This window comes from Mizuhopecten yessoensis, unplaced genomic scaffold (assembly GCF_002113885.1).
Source record: "Mizuhopecten yessoensis strain PY_sf001 unplaced genomic scaffold, ASM211388v2 scaffold6893, whole genome shotgun sequence".
NCBI classification, from domain to species: Eukaryota; Metazoa; Mollusca; class Bivalvia; order Pectinida; family Pectinidae; genus Mizuhopecten; species Mizuhopecten yessoensis.
Window position 1 is genome coordinate 461514 of NW_018406777.1, and position 22464 is coordinate 483977.

The window sequence follows — 22464 nt, forward strand, 5'->3', positions numbered from 1 at the left end:
TCATGGACAATTAGAAGAGGAATTTACCACTGTCATATAAAATATTTCATCTCAAACCGCTGATTGAACCCGAATAGAGACCTAGTGAGGCAGGTAATTAAATCTATAATGGAAAAACATCCAAGTATATTGCGGTTCGAGTACTAAATACGTTCAGATCTGCCATCGCACAGACCAAAGACAAGCAGGGGTCGGCGTGGCTTTCCTAGTGGATCGTGGTCGATCGATAGTCGAGGCAGCACAGGGCTACTGCAACATGTGATGGTAGCTTCGATTCAAACATCCTAAGTGCTAAGACTTTTTACCATTCTGTTGGTTTTAAGGTTTTACTTTCGTAAAGATTGCTCGATTATTTGTCCCCATGTTTGCGAGATGAAACGTGTTATGAGATGACATTTGACCAGATTCGGTGCTGACAGTTAACAGGAGCATGGTTTACTACATCACTTGTGTATGGAACACAGACTGTCTTTGTATGCTTGATTTTATATATATATATATATGTTATTTGTATGCGGCGAGGACAGAAAAGGACAAGCAGTAAACATCTTAGCGTGAGTATCGGGACCAGCTCGTAAGCTGTCCCTTTCACGTGGACGTCTATCCCTGGTATTGATTCTATGGCTGTTTCTTGCCTCTGTGTGTCATCGCCCTGTCACAACTTGGCATCTACCATTCATTTCATCAAACACTATTGACAAAGGCACGTCAACGGATACATTGCCTTAAACATTTGTACGCGAAAACCTACTATTTCCGGGCGACAGTCACGCGCTCCGGAAGTGAACAGCATGGCCGACGTTGTTTGACATCTACAGAGGGAGACGACAACGCTCGAGGTGAGTGTTTGTCCACACATTTCTTGTAATACTAAATTAGGATGACTGTCAAATAAATGTCTCTGTAAGGGTCCCTGTTAGGAGTCTCACATACCTATGTTACTTACTATAACAACAAAACATATCTACTAAATATGTTTCAAATAAGCAAGCTATACCACATAGGTACAATATTACAAAGACAGTTTTATGCATAAATGTTTTATTATACGGAAGTGTATCGCAATTTTGTTCCGTCAGTTTAGTCACACATGCCGTTAATACTGTAGGTATGTATTCTACATCACAATACTAATGTATGTTATCGTTTGCTCCTCAGTACTAAAACCCCATCTCCCACCAACAGGCGCTACAGGCGACAATGCGTCATTAACAGGCAACATTGGGTTGTATGTGCCTGTTTGCAGGGTTATGGATTATTGTTGATCTCGCACCTGTTAGACGACCCCTGTTGAAATACTAGGTTTTTATGACCTGTACTATGACTCTGGGATATTCACCTGTTCCACGTTTATACAAAACGTTTATAAATGAGGCGATTTATGTTACGTTAAGTTTGGTGTTGTCCAACTGACTTAATTTCCAACTGCGGAATTAAAAGGTCAGTCAGAATTGAGACACCTTGTTTTGATTGTTGGTGATTGACATGGTTCCTAGATTTGACAAGACATATCATGGCGTAGGGATACAGAAACGCGTATCCTTCTGGAATCCCTGTTTTTCAAACAACTTTTTTAATTCGGCATATGTTTAAAGGGCCAAGCTTCCTTTTGGTCAGAAAGCCGGGATTGAGGTGTCCCTGGCTCATCCCTTTTTGATATAAACTCATACAGGAGGCCTCTTTCCTTTTTGATATAAACTCATACAGGGGGCCTCTTTCCTTTTTACATACGGGATTTTGGTTTTTGGTTTGGTTTAACGTTTGGAGAATTCCTTGTATAATTCATAATTATCATTTGCATAATTCTGTTAACTAAACATGCATAATATACGCAAATGGATCAATGCGGTGTTTTTTTTTCACGAAAACTTTCCAAATGCCTATATTCAGTGGATTCGTTCTGCTCATTGTTTCCGTGTCGATGAATGCATTTTTTTCTAATCTTGTAGATTTCATCAACTAAACAGAAGTAACACTTTTTGTTGCTGCTATATAGTTTGCTGCCATATATCAATAAAATGACTTGTGTGTGAACGCTGATTGAACGGGAGCCAATACATATTATTACTTTCATTATTCTTTTGACACCTATCGTTTTACTCAACTTAATACTCCACTGCGCTACGTTTCACAGAGCTAAGTGACTCCGGCATATTCCCCCTTATCACTCACAAAACACTATGTGCTCTATGGTAATGTTGTTTGTTTCTATAGGGAATAGTTATTTTTATGTTGGAAAATGTAAGCCCAATCCATTTGCTTTAATTGCCAACGAATTATGTTTAAGAATGGCTCGTGTATTAAAAATATCACATTAAGAGGATTTCGTTAGAAATATATATCAAACGGGTTATGTGCAGTTAAGCTATATAATAGAAATGATTTTCCACAGAGAAAGGCTTAATTGTTGTAAGATGCATAAAATGGTCCCAACAAACTGAACAAAATGTGTTTGTTTTGCCTTTTACATATCTAGTTCTGGTGTTCGAAAGTTAACAAATAGCTCTTGGACATAACATCGTAAATGGTATCAAAATATTTTTTTCCTTGGGGTGAATATTGAAACATATTTTTTCTTCTACAGTTTGCCCTACCTTGGGGTTACATAACAAGTCAAATATCCTAAAGATCTGATGTTAAATATACAACATTCTGAAATATAATACATATCACTGGATTTTCAGAGTTGGAGATTGAGATTTAAAATCATTTTAAGGTAGTAAAATACGGGCTTGTGACCGAAGGGTTGCGGGTCGAGTAACGGCAAGGCACTGTGTTGTATCTTTGAGCAAGATACTTTACTCCGCTTGTTCCAGTCTACCCAGCTGTAAATGAGTATGTGGTTGGGTAGTGCTATAATTGTTGAATGCTAGCTGCGTGCGCCGAAATGGCAGCACCGCCTGTATGCTCCCCAGGGAGTTGAGAAAAATGTTGGCTGGTTGCAAAGGCCATATAACCACGGATAATAATTTGTGAACCGCTTTGAGATTACCTACGAACTAGGTTGTGATAAAGCGGTATATAAGAACCTCGATTTGTTTTTCGTTAATAGTTCTCAAGATTTCATGCATCAAATTGTATGATGATATTAAGTAAATAAATAGTCACATATATTGTCACAATGTTAATGCATTCACATCCCTTATGTTTTGTTACTAAACACATTTCACATTTCATCAGTCCGATTTACAAAAAACAAAGACAGTTTCTCACACAACCTTCTCACCTGTGCACGTTCACTAACATTACGTACATTACAAACACACGCGTACCGGAATGATAACAATTCAATATCGTCTCTAATTACCAACACAAACACACACACCCTCACACACACGCACGCACGTACGCACGCACGTACATGTATGTGTATGCGTGTGTGCGCATGTTTGTGCGTGTGTATGTACACACAAACACATATATACTACTCAAAATGTCCACCCACCCACCATTTTTACCTCGGTATGTAGCATCCACAAGCACACACCAACACACACACACATACACATACTAGCACATACTCATCCCTTGCATACACATGTACATGGTTACATGCAAATCCTGTCCATACTATTTCAATTTACACATCGTTATCCAGAAATCGTAACTTTAGGTGCTAAGCGCCATGAGCCTTCAGTATTATCATCATTGCACTTTTTTATTTATTCTTATTTATTCTTTTCACTGTTTTTTACTCGTTTTATACCATTACTCGTTCAAAGACTTTGCCATATCTTTTAATAATTTAATATCTTTATATCTCTGTAGCAGTAGCTTTCTCTCAAGGTATATTTTATATAAATATACAATCGAGCAATTGCCAATCCTTCTATTTGAGATGTGGTAATGTTTATATATTGTATAACCAATCAGAGACATAAGAATGTTAAATTCTTTGTACTTCATGTCAACAATCTTATATCCTACCACCATGGAATACATATTTCTTAACTGAACATTGTAATTATGTTTTCGTAGAAGCTCATTGATTAGATTCCACAATGATTCTACGCATTGACATTCAATAAGATAGTGCATATAATCATCCTTAACTTTACATATGCAACATTTTTCATCATCAATAATATTCCATCTTTTAAGTAAGTTTCCATTTGGAATAATATTATTGAACAGCTACCATTTAAACATTTGTTCGTCATTCTCAATTATAACGTTACTAATGAGTTCAAATAATCCACACAAAAAAACCCCACTACTTTCTATCTCAAACAGACCTTCCCACATATCTCTACAGTATGACGTGGATTTCTTTTTTCTTTTAAATGCCACATACAGAAACTTATTATTCCCCTTATCTGTAACACCAACTCCTTTATCAAAGACCAATAGATCCGTGTTAGTTTGTACATTTACCCTGTCATTATCTCCCTTGATTTTTTCCTTCCATTCTTTTGGAATAGCTTTCTTTACCTGACTTACCTCCCCTTATTCAGTCTCTTGTTTCTTTTAAATGTTGGTAAATTTTAAGTTAATTTATACCGCCATCATTATCTAGTATATCGTTGATAAAATTAAACCATATTCAATCCAGTTCTTAAAAACTAGCGAACATCCATTAATTCTGATATATTTATTTCCCCAAATGATCTCCCGACGAACATCCTTATAATCATAATCAAAGACCGGTGTATTATTTTATAATTAGTATTTATTATTATCAACTAAACATATTATTTTTACTTTTTACTGTCCAATTGTCTGTACACAACTTAAGGTTATTTTTTATCTGTAATTTTCTAATGGCTAAAATTCACAATTAAATGTTATTGCTTTACAAGTTGTTTTCCAAGCGTCTTTTGCCACAACATAACGGTTTTGTCTTTTTCGTTTGACCTGTATTTCTCCCTGGGTCCATATACAGAACTGTTATTTGGGAAGTAATATTCACCATTAACTTTTTGTTTTTACATATATTTGTCCACTTAATATAAACACAACTTAGTGTTTACCTGTTGTTGTCCCAGTGTCTGTGTACACACCTTAGATGTTTTGGTTTTCCCTGTTGTTGTCCCAATGTCTGTGTACACACCTAGGATGTTTTGGTTTTACCTCTTGTTGTCCCAGTGTCCGTGTACACACCTTACATGTTTTGGTTTTACCGGTCAGTGTCCAAGTGTCTGTGTTCACACCTTAGATGTTTTGGCTTTACCTGTTGTTGTACCAATGTCTGTGTACACACCTAGGATGTTTTGGTTTTACCTCTTGTTGTCCAAGTGTCGGTGTACACACCTTAGATGTTTTGCTCTTTCCTGTTGTTGTCCCAGGGGCTGTGTACACACCTTGGATGTTTTGGTTTTACCTCTTGTTGTCCAAGTGTCTGTGTAAACACCTTAGCTGTTTTGGTTTTCCCTGTTGTTGTCCCAGTGTCTGTGCACACACCTTAGATGTTTTGGCTTTACCTGTTGTTGTTCCAGGGTCTGTGTACACACCTTAAATGTTTTGGTTTTACCGGTCAGTGTCCAAGTGTCTGTGTGCACACCTTAGATGTTTTGGCTTTACCTGTTGTTGTTCCAGGGTCTGTGTACACACCTTAGATGTATTGGTTTTACCTGTAATTGTCCAAGAGACTGTGTACACACCTTAAATGTTTTGGTTTTACCTGCTGTTGTCCCAGTGTCTGGGTACACACCTTAGATTTTTTGGTTTTACCTGCTGTTGTCCCAGTGTCTCTGTACACACCTTAGATGTTTTGGTTTTACCTGTTGTTGTCCAAGTGTCTGTGTACACAGCTTAGATGGTTTGGTTTTACCTGTTGCTGTCCCAGTGTCTGTGTACACACCTTACATGTTTTGGTTTTACCTGTTGTTGTCCCAATGTCTGTGTACACACCTTAGATGTTTTGGTTTTACCTGTTGTTGTTCCAGTGTCTGTGTACACACCTAGGATGTTTTGGTTTTACCTGTTTTTGTTCCAGTGTCTGTGTACACACCTTAGATATTTTGGTTTAACCTGTTGTTGTCCCAGTGTCTGTGTACACACCTAGGATGTTTTGGTTTTACCTGTTGTTGTTCCAGTGTCTGTGCACACACCTAGGATGTTTTGGTTTTACCTGTTGTTGTTCCAGTGTCTATGTACACACCTTAGATGTTTTGGTTTTACCTGTTGTTGTCCCGGTGTCTGTGTACACACCTTAGATGTTTTGGTTTTACCTGTTGTTGTTCCAGTGTCTGTGTACACACCTAGGATGTTTTGGTTTTACCTGTTGTTGTTCCAGTGTCTGTGTACACACCTTAGATGTTTTGGTTTTACCTGTTGTTGTCCCAGTGTCTGTGTACACACCTTAGATGTTTTGGTTTTACCTGTTATTCTCCCAATGCCTATTTGTACAACTCTTTGTCCTTACTTTGACAGCATTTGTCCAAGAACCTTTGTGTCATTTGCCATTCGTTCTTTACAACAACACGTACTTTACAAATTTGCTCGTGTCAATGTACACAATTCAAGTTTTGTCATCATCCGTAATTGTGGCATTGTCCATGTCCACAACTGCCTGTATTATTTTAGCTGGATTTGATCAAGTATCTAGGATCAAAACCAAAAACTGTAACTTAAAAAATATATAATATTGAAAGTAAACGTAAATTTATATATGTCCCTTTCCTCGTACTTATCCATATGAAGGGGAGGGGAAATATAATATTTAATTTGTAATTAAGAAATAAAGTAATAAAGAAAGTAATACATGACAGATCTAGAGCAAAAGGTACCCAAAAGCCATGATACTTAATGATGTTTAGATAAATACTTAACAAAGGATAATAATTTCTATTACAGTAAAACCGTGTTAGGTAGTATCTATCGTCGGATAACAACCAGGATGATGGACAATACACCACTAACAGTACACACTACCCCTTGTGAAGTCCCTCGTTATCACTGTATCCTACCTTGTATCAATACTACTCTGTACTATCAACGTTGCTGAAAAAACTGTTGAAAATCACAGAAAACTAACAAAGAAATATGGTCAGAATGGTTCATTAGTAAATATCAACAGAAGTACCTGTATTGACATTGACAGGAACATAATGTTCCTGTCACCACTTCACAATTAACATGCAGATACAATAGACACGTCTAGTTCCTATTCGGTTGTTATGGTATTTTAATGTGTTTTATCCAGTCTTTGCGTATTGCAGAGTTATCCTCTCTTGTGAGCAGGTATTGATTGTTACGTCATTTGTTTGTAAGACTAACGTCATCAATTTTTGAGAAAACGACGTCATTTTCTCACACAAACCAATGACGTAACAATCAATACCTGCTCACAAGAGAGGATAACTCTGCAATACGCAAAGACGGAATATGCTTAGCCACGTTACATCTCAACAACACGACTTCTTGTAAGTCAGTTTTATTTTTGGCATCAAATATACGATTGAAAATATATTTTGGGTCTATAAAGGAGGGAGCATATTGACCTACAGGTTTACATGTCCTTTACATGTCCTGTACGAAATGCATTAGCGCATTATATATATATATATATATATATATATATATATATTTAGCTAGATGCATCTCATGATCAAAACTCCATAGACATTATCAGAATAATCGAAATTCTAATTTAAAATTGACTATTGAAAACTGATCTTGTATCCTTTGTACAATATCTATTATTCCAACAGCATTTGCATCAAGAAATCCTTCCAATTGTAGGGCTATATCATTCAACATTGTACATGTAACCACGCTTTCATATCAGTTTTACTTATGGGACGGTTTTGTATTGAATGAACAGGTATGCTACGATCTCAAACGAACCTTAATACATTAATTGAAGTGAAATTCTATTCTGTTAAAAAAGAAATTTAGGAAATGATTTTCAGTTATTAAACTTTTTCCAGTTTGGATATGTATAACATTTTCGTCGATATTCCCAATCTAAAATTTCGTCACAAAGTATATGACGTCGACACGTCTATCGAACTATTTGCGATGTCATAATGAATCCATCGTCCCAATTAAAAAGTCATCATACAATATTTATTACTCAATAGCAATGCTACAATATAGCTATACCAAGTTTGATATAATATTTATCAGCTATGAATGCCATGGCTGTTCTTTTCATGGAACAGTAATACATGCAGTAACATGAATTCAGTTTGAATGTTGATACAAACTAGCTTCATGGAATTTAGCTTTGTCCATTTGGCATTCATATTTCCTTGAATATCAACTGAAAGCAGTTCAGTATTTAATAAATTTCATATAACAAAAAAAGGCGGGGTTACTGGTGACGTCACAAAGAGAGATTTTACAATGTACAAATATGTTAAACATAGAGCGTCTTTAATGTTATCCAAGTAAAACCTTTCATACTTAAAGTAGGACAAAACCTCAGTTCATAATTTCGGAAATTTTTGACGACAAATCTTAAACAATTCCGAGTACTTCTTTATGTCAAATCCCTACTTAAGTTATAGTATTCAGTGGGTTGGTATGCTGCACTTTCTGTGGTTTGAATTTAGTCATATTTTACAAGTGAAAAAAAAAATGCATATCATTTACTGCAGTGTAAAATATTACTATAATTTAATGAACGATTAAGACATTACGCTATTAATACAGTTTAATGTAATGACGAGTCTACAATCAAGGTAAGGCTACTTTTCTATCATCCTATGATAACGGCTGTAGATATAACATATAATGTATGATCATTGTCTCGGGCAGCACTATCACTATTTACGTATACATGTTATTACGGTTCGGGAGACAATACAATAAAAATATATTTGTATTTCAGCTAAAACTGGGAACAGTTGTTTCAAGAAGGTTATAAAAGCGTCATCAAGATTCAGTTTGTAACAGTTCTTGTATAAAATTTGAATTAAAGAATTGTGGAGTGAACACGGACACAGAGAAGTTGTTTTTTTTATTTTCATTTGCTTTGACAACACAGTCGTTCTTCCGTCTTTGCGTATTGCAGAGTTATCTTCTCTTGGGAGCAGGGATTGAATGTTAAGTCACTTGTTTTTGAGAATAAAGACATCAATTTATGAGAAAATGACGAAATTTTCTCACACAAACCAATGCCGTAACAATCAATACCTGCTCCCAAGAGAAGATAACTCTGCAATATGCAAAGACTGAATAACGTGATATTGCGAACAATAGGAAGAACTACAGGCAATGTTACTGAGATAGTGACGACATACTCTATTCGTGATCATATTTCTATAGTAAACATGATGTTTGACATTTCAATAGGCGTTACTATCTGTTGATTCCTCATCAGAAGGGGAAATGATTTACCAGTATTTCTGAACTCTTCATAAATGCTCTGAAGCTTATTTTCTGATACATGATCTGTATAATCCTCTACATAAGACTCAAACATGATTTTAAACAATACATACATTCACACCTATATGGAAGGTCGACTATGGGCATCGCATGGTTAACACAGTATGTTATCTGTGTAATTATAGTTCTGCTCCCGATCAATCCAGTATTGGTCGAATCGAAGGACTTTAAGACTAATCAAGAATGACTGCTTCACTGAGAGAGCTTTACCACGTCTCTGATGGACTAATTTAATATGAATGAATTATTGTGATTTTCCTTCATATGTGTGTGGCGTTGTTTTATAGAATACTGTACTATCAGCTCATCCTAAGCCAAAAAGTATACCATAGTTAGAGTCACTGTTGATATTTATGTATACAGCGTGTGGATTACAAAGCTCTGTGCTTCATCCTGATACCATTACTAGAAAGCAGGTTGCCACAAAGAAAGGTAATCAGTGAGTTCGTGTTCTATGGCATACTCGATTACAATGCTACCGTATTAAGAATACGCCCGTGATGTTTAGCCACATTCCAATTATATATTTCTACAGATTTTTTGGGCTGGGATTACAAATTCAGATAAGGTGATTTTAAATTAAACTTCACATAAACGTGTTCTTTGGAGGAGTGATACTGCCATCAACCGTACTTCAATCCAGGAAGTGTCGGTTTAAGTGACATGAGAAAAATGACATATCACCTAACGACGGTGGGATGTTGCAGGCCTCTAAACAAGAAAGTGTGAAGCGAAAATTTGCAAACTGTTACGTCTGAAAACTTCGTCCTTACCAAACAAAGCAATCCTTTTTCTGTTAATTTCGTATTAAAATCGTTAACGTTTTGTTAAGAAATAACAAAACCTTTCATTGGAATTGCTTCTTCATTTTTGAAATAGCATATTATCATATAATCTTGTCAAAATGAGACTCTGTTTGATTTCGTACCTCAATTACCCCTTCATATCTCGATGCAGTATGCACGCTGACCTAGCATGAAGGCATAACATCAAGGTATATTTACGCAAAGAATTAAACTGATCGTGAATTGCCACTAAATATCCACAGGCTTGAATTTTTTAAGTCATAACGTAAAGATATATGAATTTGGATTATTTGAAGTGTAAATATGCGGCATCGGTATTTTTTCTAAGCTGCACTTCCAATTACAATTGCAAATGGCGTACTTAAACAATACATCATTGTATTACACGGAATCGGAAATGTCGGTTTGAACCTACAATCAAACATTGATTGCACAACAAACCCTGTTACCATGGAGATACTGAAAAAATAATATATTCTATTACGACGTTTGAGACAATGTGGAACATTGTAAGCGCATTTCGATGTGAGGAAATCAGCCGGTTCCACAATTATCTGTGGACACGGAACACACCGGTTTACAAGTACATAACATAGTTTTGCTTCACCTTAAAATAACATTCGTTAGAATTGCAAAGGAATACAATGTCTGGTTTCCTGTCGCTTGCTGTAATTTTTATTTCACGAAGAAACATGTTGAAACTACTACAAATATTGCCTCTGCCAATCATAGTGAAAGGAGGAAATGCCACCACTAAATTAGGTCCGTTTTTTGTATTTATTTGGTATTGGAATGTTGATGCAAGCGAACGCAAATTCATTTCTCCTTGATTGATTTTACGAGTCTGACAACGCTTGTGTATGGAGGCAATCTATCGGGTATCAACCAGCATGGTCCGAGTTGATTGGAATGAAAGATCAATCTGATAAACCCACAGTATCCCCAAGTAACCCTTAGTACATTACACACCATACCAGTGTCTTAAGCTTTAGTAGGTCACTACAGCATCATGTGACATAGTTTATGTTATATAGTAGGTGTAACGTGCGAGACCACCAGTCCATCCAATGACCACGGTCGAGCTCGACGTTGCTGAATTAGATAGCGCGTCCAAGGGTTATACCGCATCGCTGGAAAAGCTAGCGTGCCAGTAAGGCAGTACTTCCCTGGATATTCTTCGCCTGTTACATTGCACCCCTTCCACCACCAGACCTCTTCGCTTCCCTCCTTGACATGGCATGGGAGTTCCGTTGGTCCTTTCTGAATACCAATATACCCTTCCTAGCCACAGGGAACGGGCCTACAAGGTTCTCCAGGGCATGGGGAGGCTCGTTGGTCCTTTCTGAGTACCAATGTACTTACTCTACCCACAGGAAACGGGCATACACGGTTCTCCATGGTTACTACGCTGTCACAATGAATGTAACGTGTAACGGAGTACGCATCCAGTTACTGGCCAAGCTCAACGCTGCTGATACCGCATCACTCGAAAAAGCTAGATTTCCAACAAAGCAGTATTGTTCCGTCGAATTCTTTTGCCTACTACACATATTATCAGGATATCAATTTCCTGTCAAAAAAGCCCAAAGCAGTAAATCATGTGAACTTTTTGAATGATGCATTCTTTTGTCTTCTGATCAAGTGTTTTGATAGGTTCAACTATGTAATTAAAGAAATTAAAGAAATTAAAGAAATTGAAGAACGACAAATTTAACATATTTGGAAAAAAATAGCAATAGCAATCTCATAATATTTCAGATATTGAATGAAGATGTCCGGAAGCAATACCGTTTATTTAAGGATGAACTATTCTGAGATTTCAATCACGTTCAAGACTCGGTTTGATCTGGTGTAACATGTTTTTGTAATATTTAACAAATTATAATCAAGTTTATTAGCAATCACGCATCTGAAAAATATGTCAAAAAACTAGATGCCTGTTGTTTGTAGAACTTTTTTTACAAAAATTTAAAAAAAATACCAATTTTGCGGCCATTTTGAAAATGTTTATTAATGTGTGTTTCCTGCGCTTCAAAAAAGGCAAAAAATCACCTTTTTTGACACTAAATTGATCACTTAAGTTGGTATTGTGTCGCCATTTTTAATTGTAGCAAGTTCAATTTTGCTGTACAACTTTATAATGTTTAATATGATAAAAAATAAATAAACAACAAACTGGAAAATTATACATTATTGATTTTTTTTACATATTTAGTGTGACTGTAGCACTTTTGATTTTTGACCCCGAAAAAGGTAAAAAAAATAACACAAATGATAATGGGACAATATAAGAAGCACACTGACCCCCCATTTCTGTGGATGTTTAAGAAAGAGAAACACATTTTCTTTTAATTCATTGAATATTAAAAAAAGGTTAATAGCATAACTTTTTTGTATCAAGCGTTTCATCTGCAAAAAATGGTAAAAAAATGAGTATTCTTTCATTAAAAAATAGGGGGTAGGGGTAACTAAAATCGGCTTTCGGAGTTAAAACAATAAAATTTAAAAAAAATACTTCCATATTTAAAAGAAAATAATATTTTCATCAATTCTACAAACATTCATACATATCTGATAACACTCTTGGAAGAAATTGTATGAATTTGTTCTGAAAATGTTCAAAACCCAAAAATTCACCTAAAATCACATTTTGTGTTAAATTGGTATCTTTGACCGATCATAGCACAACAACGAACACACGGACATATCATTTTTTTTTCTTTTTCTACTATGCCATTATCTCCTTTTTTAAAAAATCCATATCAGAAAAAAAGTTTAATACAGGAATGTTTTGACTTCTCAGAGGTGTACATCCTTAAATCGAAAGTGACAGCTAAATATTTAGAGAAAAAATTGCTAAAAATGCAGTTTCAACAGAAAAAAATGCAATTAGTAGTGTTTGATTTTAATGTTTTATGAATTTAAAAATGAAATAAATTTAAAATCACCTAAAAGAAGTTTTGTTTTGTCCGCATGTATATTGACAGAACAGATATTTACATAGATTGGAAAGATCAACTGGTTTTTATACATCTTATGTGGAAACTGTTAGTTTTAATTTGTGAGAGAAAAAAAATCTCCACTGAAAATTATATTGAACATAGCACGTGCAAGAGGTAATCCAAAAACAGATTTTGTAACATAAAAAATAATACGAAAGATAAACGTTGATCACATGTGATTGCGCGTAAAATATATGCAAAGTATACAGAACGCCAACAATAGAAAAGAATACGACTGAACATACCTATAATGCATGCATTATGGATGCAAACTTTGCCACAACACAACATTATGTATGTACAATGGAAATTAATCATATAATGGAACAATAAAATACCTACACTATGGAAACAAAATTCCAATATAAAAAGGTAATCATGCAAACACCCTGGAAACAAACAATACCAAAACGCCAAGGAAACGAATTCTATTATAAAAGCAGCATGCATGGTATGCATAGTCAAAAAACAACAAAACACATACACCATGAAAACAAGTTATATCATAAACAAAACCATGCAAACACAATAGTAACAGGATATATAATTAAAAACAAAAACATACACCGTGGAATTTACCTCTATACCAAAACGTCATACTCCACGGAAACAAATTATCATAAAGCAGAAAAACATTTACAAAATGGAATGAGATAACATAAGATACATGTACATATATGATTTTCACTAAGTGTATACTACGGAATTATTTCACTTGATCCAAGGAAACAATAGTGAGATGTCTCAGGCTATGTCATCAAGCGCTCTTTTTTCCGTGGTATAATTAATTAATAACTTGCAAACATACATAACCTTAATAGGCAGAGGTATGCTTTATTTGCACCAATGACCTTCTGACATAACCAATTACTTTAAGTAAGTTTGGTTCCTGTCAAAGCGTTTGATACGGATGGCACTGAAGCCAAGTGACAATTCCACGTCAGCTATATCAGTTCAGATCTTCTGAACGTAACGTCCAGGCGTTCTCCTGAATGTCCATTAGGTTATAGGATATGATACAATACAATTACTTCAGGGTAAATAACCTGTACATGTTGTACTCTAGTAAGGTCTGATGGTTAAGTTGATCCATATCGTTGACTGCAAACATTGTTTGATTGTTACCTGGTAAATCAGACCGCTTGGGTATATTCATATCGATACCATAACACTCCCTGACATTACAGATACATTTGTGCAGACTAAGTAACAGTAAAGAGTATTTGTATGCAGAAGAAAACATCAGAAGCTCTGTTTTTGTCAGTTGAACGATATCAGGATGCTTTATTTCCATAACAGAAAAGGGTGACACATTGATAATAGAACTGATAAATCTTTTGTCCTTTACATAAATACAATGATAACGTGACCTGGTTACTGCCAAAATGTTAGGCCTTCACGGAGCTGTACATCAACTGCAATTGCAACAGAAAACCATAATATCTGTTATTTTTAGAAATAAATGGTGCTTTAGACTTTATGGATAACGTATACAATAAAATCAAAGAGTGTCAGAGGTAGCGACGAACCTTCTATAATTTTATCATCTTTGTAGCAGAAACTGACAGGAACTTTGCACGGAGAGGAAGCAGTCTTTCATGATTGTATTATCATTGCACCAGAAGGAGAAATGATCTCTCCATGATATTGTAATCTTTGTAATAGGAGATTAGGACCATGTCTGTTTATTTGTTTTTAACGGCCGATCGGCATTTTGTTCGGTTAGTGGCCTGATAATCTTTTATACGGGGCTACCACTTAACGAACAAAAAAACAGGTAAAACATTCATCATATTTATTAATGTCATTAGAAGTGTTTAGAATATTAAAAAGGAGTTACAATAACAAAATTAAGATAAAGTACTTTGCAAAACTGAAATGGAATAAGATGATGTAAAAACACCGTTTCAATTTAGGGGTTATGTTTGTTTAAGGCACCAGATTCTACAATTAGCTAAGTACTTCGATGTATTTCTTACAATTAAAAACTTTAAAACTGTTTTCCAATATCAATGCTGCACTGTAACTGGGATGTCGCATGTAGACGTGTTATAAACGTAGATTAGTAAGCATGGCGCTTAGAGGGGATATCTCTTCTCTGCGATCTGTCCGACTGGGCGGACCAGTTTTAGGTTTTGGTTTCACTTTTGAATTTTGAATGGCAAATCGAATAATGGATTAAAATATGTAAAGAGGAGCCCTTTATGACATTATTATCGTTGTTGAGAGGGTAAAATTTTAATATTTTTGTAGCAGAAGGGGAGATAGAAACCCTGCATAATTTTAGTAAATTATATGTAAATATGCTTAATATCATTGTAGTAAAAGTAAAGTGGAAGAATATGATTTTAATATTATTATGTTAATTTACTATTGGGTAAGAGAACAATGCGATTTTCTGAAATAACACATTTCATTGTCACAACATTCAATGAGACAAAGTCGAGCAATTCGAGGGATATATGGCTCAAAGCACGTTTGTTATCATCGGCGGATCTACGTATCGACATTTACTGCTTTTACGAAAATTGATGACGTAGTTCAGTTCAACGGAAAACGCCGGGGGAATGCTATTCGTCCACACATGCTGATTGTAAAGCTTTAAGATTTTTATATGCTTCCATTTCACCTCATAAATACAAATGATTTCAAATCACTCGAAATATGGGGGAAAAGAAGTTTCAGAGAGAGAGAGAGAGATTTTACTATTGGGTTTTAATGGGAATGTACGATAGGAGAATGTTAAAGTAGGGAGTGATAGCTATCTACTCCATACCACACTCTGTTGATACAATAAACCTGTACACAACATGGAAATCTAATTATCAAACAAACGCCATTTTCATTGAACTGATTATTAGAAGTTGAAAAAAGAGTAGGCTTTTAACATGAAACCATAATGTTGTTTATCAAAAAATCTTTTGTGAAATACGGACGGTCTTAATTTGGTTACTGGGCAAATAACTGCGTTCAATCAAAAGCATTTGTACTTGGATTCAGGCCAAAGCTATAAACGTTTTCTGATATATCAACATTACTATCAACATGATTCTCAATCAGCAGCACATCATCACGTAGTACTGGCCCCTTCATTTTGTTCTCGTGGTTGTTTCCTAGGTGACGATGATAATTTTATATTTATCTTTTACAACATTAATTTGAAACATGAAACTCAAAAATGGCTTAATTATGTAAATGATTTTCTTTATATTTTTACCTTAATGTCGTTTAAGAGCACTTGGTTTCGTCTTAGGTTTTATCTTTTTACGCTGTTACTTCCACTTCAGTATCCTACGACTTCCTGTTGCTGTTATATATATGACGCTGTGGTATCCTCATTTTTTGTTTTTCAAATAATGTTGTTTTTCAGTGTGTTTTGGTGTTTTTCTGTCTTCTATTATCTTATTTTTTACGGTTGTGTTGATTTTTATTACAAATTTTTAACTTTTTGTGATAAAAAAAAAATCATTGTAATTAAATATTGGTAGAAACGGTGATCACGTTTGATGTAAGAAGAAATCAGGTTTGATGTTAAGTTTCTTCTCAACACTTAAGTGGCTATATCCTCAGGGTGGTCGGGTGGCGGGTGGCGCAGTGAATAGCGCACTTGTCTTTTACCAAGACGGCCGGTGTTCGATTCCCCGATCGGACGTGAAAAGGTATTTAATCACCTGCCCGATCACGTGGGTTTTCTCCGGGTACTCCTGTTTCCTCCCACAGTAAGACCCCGCACGCTAACATCCGGGCCATTAAAAGTAATTAGTATAAGCTGTAAGAAAATAAAGTTTATATAATTATATTAATTATATTATCAGGTTTGATGTTTTGTTTTTCTCTAAACACTTTAGTAGTAAGATGTAATCGGTTTTGAAGCATACTTCACCTTAGTAGTGATCACATATTGTGTGTGTAGTTTCTACACTTTGGTCAGATAACGTTATCAGGGGTTTTCCCACACTGCAGACGTAACATGCTTTGAAAGGTTTTTGTTCTGTTTTGTTTTTGTTTCTTTTTTTTCTTCGTTTTTTGTTTTTTTCTCACCTTAGCAGTAAGATGGTATTAGGTTTGACTTTAAATTTTCTCCACATTTTAGTAGTAATATCTTTTCAGAAATTTGGTTTATTCTTTTTTCTTTAGTAACAAAACGTTATTAAGCGTGATATTTGCTGTTCTATATTTAGACAGGTCTGCTTGATCAGCTTACATTCATGACTTTCAAAGATTTTTTTATTATTATTACCATTATTGAAATATTCTGTAACTCTAATTCTAAGTATGGATTATTGGTCACGACTCCGGATCAACACAGAGAAGTTGATTCAGCGCGTGCCACCTGATGTCTCCTAATTAGCTTTTAATAACGAGGCACGCTACCGTGAAACATGGGGCTGCTCTGAGCTGTTCTAATGTGACAATCACCTCAATTAACTAGTATTGTTGTGCAGTCCTAATTACCTTATCAGTATTATAGATCCTATGACTATGTTGCTCGTGAATAATTCCTACCGTGAGTTCCAGCCCGTGTCAAAAGTAGACCTCCAATCAGACCTAATAACGGATAACTCCCACGTGTAACCTTCACACTCGTTCGATGACAGCATTCCCTTCAATTGCCACAAGGGAAGAACACATGCTTCTTCTGGTTACCATAAATCACATGGTAAGGATTGTTTGGTGATTGAAATTACCCATAATTATTCTGATGATCTATGTCTGCGAGACATTTAGAATTCCCGAAACAGTTATAATTATTCGCTTATCTTGTCCACTAGATTATGGACACATCAAATACGAGGAGAATTCTGATACTCCGTAAGAATTTATGACAAGATTAGGGGCCAACCAATTGGCCACACATCATGATTTAAAGAGGAATGCGTGTAGGTATTGATCTGCTAAACTTTGGAGAGCATTGTACTTTTGTTTTCCCTTTTTTGAGCATGTCACTGCTTGTGAAAACCGCGTTTCCACGAACCAATATAACTACATTATGCTTCATATATTTAGCAACCAACATCATCAACATAATTCATTGTTTGTAAAGGACGATTATCAAAGCCAAATTACAGAACACACCATAACAATCACATGAAGGAAAGCAACAGGAGCTGAATAGGACAGGCTGCTTCACTTTGATAATTGATTACAGTAATTAAAAATTGAATGACATCACTTTCACTTAATAAATGACATCATATCATAGCCGGACAATTTGTGTAGAAAGTTTTCTCTTTGTTTTTCTCATCTAAATTATTCCTTTATAGAGGGTAGGGGAGTGAGAGAGAAAAACCACACTTTCCACTTTGGGCTCGACTTTCTTCATTTGAAAACAGGATTTGTAAACAGGTGCTTCAATAGTTTCGTATTCAAGTGGTTTTGTTTTTACGCTACAAGACGGTTCTGGACTATCAGTCTACGTGGTTGGCCTTGGTCTCAGTTTATCCTGGCAGATTTATATTTAAGATTGTTTTATGTATAAATTGTCTGTTGAAGCCAAAAGTTGTACTTTAAGACTTTATGAAAGAGTAATAAAGAGGTATATAATTCGTTTGCCCTTTAGTAGCTCTGATGAGAACTAAATAGACACAGTGGTTTTTTGTCTTCGTATGGTGACACTATGGTATTATTTGTCCTCCTATGGTGATACTGTGGTATATTTTACCTTCGTATGGTGACACTGTGGTATATTTCACCTTCGTATGGTGATACTGTGGTATATTTAACCTTCGTATGGTGACACTGTGATTTATTTTACCTTCGTATGGTGATACTGTGGTTTATTTTACCTTCGTATGGTGACACTATGGTATTATTTGTCCTCCTATGGTGATACTGTGGTATATTTTACCTTCGTATGGTAACACTGTGGTATACTTTACCTTCGTATGGTGATACTGTGTTTTATTTTACCTTCGTATGGTGATACTGTGGTTTATTTTACCTTCGTATGGTGACACTGTGGTATATTCTACCTTCGTATGGTGATACTGTGGTATATTTTACCTTCGTATGGTGATACTGTGGTATATTTTTTACCTTCGTATGGTGACACTGTGGTATTATTTGTCCTCGTATGGTGATACTGTGGTATATTATACCTTCGTATGGTGATACTGTGGTATATTATACTTTCGTATGGTGACACTGTGGTATTATTTGCCCTCGTATGGTGATACTGTGGTATATTTTACATGCGTATGGTGACATTGTGGTATATTTTACATGCGTATGGTGACACTGTGGTATATTTTACCTTCGTATGGTGACACTGTGGTATATTTTACCTTCGTATGATGACACTTTGGTATATTTCACCTTCGTATGGTGACAATGTGGTATATTTTACCTTCGTATGGTGACACTGTGGTATATTCTACCTTCGTATTGTGACATTGTGCTATATTTTATCTGCGTATGGTGATACTGTGGGTTATTTTACCTTCGTATGGTGATACTCTGGTATATTCTACCGCATGGTGACATTGTGATATATTTTACCTGCGTATGGAGACACTATATTTTACCTCCGTATGGTGAAATTATGGTTTAGTTTGCCTTTGTATGGTGATACTGTGGTATATTCTACCTTCGTATGGCGACAATGTGGTATATTTTACCTGTGTATGGTGACATTGTGGTTTAGTTTGACCTTGTTTGGTGACACTTTGGTATACCTTGTTTTCGTAAGGTGAAGCTGTGGTATCCGTATATATTTCTTATCCTATTTTATATTGATGGTGTGGTACATATTGGATTCTATGTAATTATTTTCTTTTATTGTGTTTAAGAATGCTACCTAACGTTGACACAACACTTACATTAAAAGGTTGTTTTAATCATGTTTTGCACAGTAATCACTTAAAGACAAAAAAATAAAATAACGACACATGATGGTGACGCTGTTCAATAGGCCTATTGTACATTTATCGAAATATTTACCTAATGTATAACTGAATGTTTGTTAAAGTTATCTTGTTCAAATCAGACAAAAATTACCTTTCATTACATGGTTGTTAATTATAAGTCATTACTTACTTAATAAGGTTTTTAAACCCATGCTCACCTCGCGATATCATGTCATGGTTTGAATAGACACATAATTGTTCATGGTTTGTATTGAAGAGTAGACAAGAGCTGATTTTGGGTGATGAAAACATATCCACTAACTGTTGTATATCAGTTACAATATTGGAGAAAGGAGAAGAAAAAGCGACTTGATTGATTCTGTTTCTTCTTAAACAACTTAAACTAACCGTACGTGACTCCATTCATTGTCCCCCTGAGATGCCAATATTTTAGGATCAGATTCCCATCATACCACACAATGCACATTTGGTTAGGACAGAAGAGATGAAGCGTTTTACTCCGTGCTGATAGGCAAGCCGCCTGTTCGTAACCGTATATCATGTTATGTAACATTACCCCGTACATCAGCTGGGCGTCCATCAATTCTATCTCGTCCTATCTGATTGGGTAGAGAGGGACAGCGTTTTCTCAATTTGTGATATCAAATGATTTGATGTTGATTTGCCCTGGACAATCTCGGCAATCTTGATGTCTTTACATTTGAACTCTGGAAACCATAACAACACTGCTCAAAGGCAAGTGCCGTAAAGTCACATTGATCTCAATTTTTAATCTTCTAAGGATAATCGATTTGTTTTATCTTCTAAGAATTGGCGAAAACAATCATCCTTCTTTCGTTCATTTATAATGTAAATGATCATAGGCTAAGGTAAAACATATATGTGATTAGAATGACACTGCATAGTGAAAATGGCAATATATAATATAAAAAGGAGAGCTGTTTTGTTATCAAAGAATGCATGTTTATTAAGATATTGACAGTTAACAAAGTTGTGAATAATTGACTTATGTTGGCCATATCATGCATTCCAGTGGTGCTACCCCAGGTAAACAGATCATTTTGTGATTCATCGTTGTTAAATTGAACATGTAAACAGTAAATCTATAAAAAAAAAAACAGGCGTTCCTCACAAACAAAACACCTATTCCCTACAACAACTGTAGCAAACATAACTGTAAATCGTATCGCTGATTCCCGTGCTGGACAGATTACTACTGATATTGATGACTGTGTTCCTTTTCACGTTTAGTAGTTCTTTCTGTGTTACATTCTCAAACAAACTAATCTTCTAATTCTTGCTCGACATTGTTTGCCTAATTCAAGTGTGCATGCTTAGTAAAACACATAATACAATTGTGTACGTACTGTATTGGTATTTGAGCATGTTAATTAGATTGTTCTATGCAACTACATGCTTCTCTCTCCATTATCAAGAAACATCTCGAACGGATCAAACGCACCATAAATACAACAATTACGTGATAACATATATTTCAACTGATATCAAATAGGTCGTTAACCTAATTGATAAAGGTTTGTAATAATTATCTGTAACAACCAAAGGAGATAATTGAAGACTTTAATGTCATAATGCTATTCCCATGCGACTAAATTGCACTTTTGAAAATCCAATTTTCTCGTAGTCGATGGATTCAAAAGAATCTGATACTGGTAAATATATTGTCTTTGCTGTGTTGACTTCGAGTGGCGATGTGTTCTTACAGGTCTTTTTGTGTGTACACAACCCTTTATTGATCTGAAGAGACACGGAACCACTTCTGGTACGGTCACGCGGTATCATGGGGATGGGATACAAGAGGTAATGGAATAGGCTTCAGAGACACACGAGAACTATTATTCAATTACAACTGTTGAATTTGTGTTCAAATGCCATTTTCAAAATACAAATTGTATATATTGAACTGAAACACGACAAAGCGCTTGGGACATTTTGCACGGATCGTGTGTACTCTGGTATATAGACGACATGTGGACGTCTTTCGTCAGATCTATGTTCACCAGGTTTTAAAATAGCTGTTGATATATTTACATGTTGTTCACACAATGAGCTTACAGAAGGTCCAATGCGATTAAAAGGTACACGCACAGTTTAATTGGCTCATACTGATTACTGATGACAGGTGGTAATGTTTATTTACAGTTGCACCTTACTTTTAGCATGGTGTTCAACCCTAAGGCTTAATAATGTGATAAATTGGAGGCAAGGCAGTCTAGTGGTAAGACGCCGGGCTCGTGACCGAAAGGTTGTGGGTTCGAGTTGACGTTACGGCACTGTGTTGTATTTTTGGGCAAGATGCTATTCTCCGCTTGTTCCAGTCTACTCAGCTGTAAACGAGTAAGTGGATGGGTAGTGCTAGAATTTTTGAATGCTAGCTGTGAGCACCGAAATGGCAGCCCTGGGTGTATGCTCGCCAGGGAGTTGAGAAAAATA

The 22464-nt window shown here is 35.6% G+C and overlaps 1 protein-coding gene across 2 annotated transcripts in view; it reads left to right on the forward strand.

Annotated features, from left to right (window-relative positions):
* The first annotated feature begins 261 nt into the window (after positions 1-261).
* Positions 262-22464, forward strand: part of LOC110452803 (ras-like protein family member 10B) — a 65344-nt gene continuing 43141 nt past the window's right edge. For both annotated transcript variants that reach the window (XM_021501483.1, XM_021501481.1), the window contains exon 1: positions 262-839. The gene's annotated coding sequence lies outside the window, so the exon portion shown is untranslated. The remainder of the gene's footprint in view (positions 840-22464) is intronic.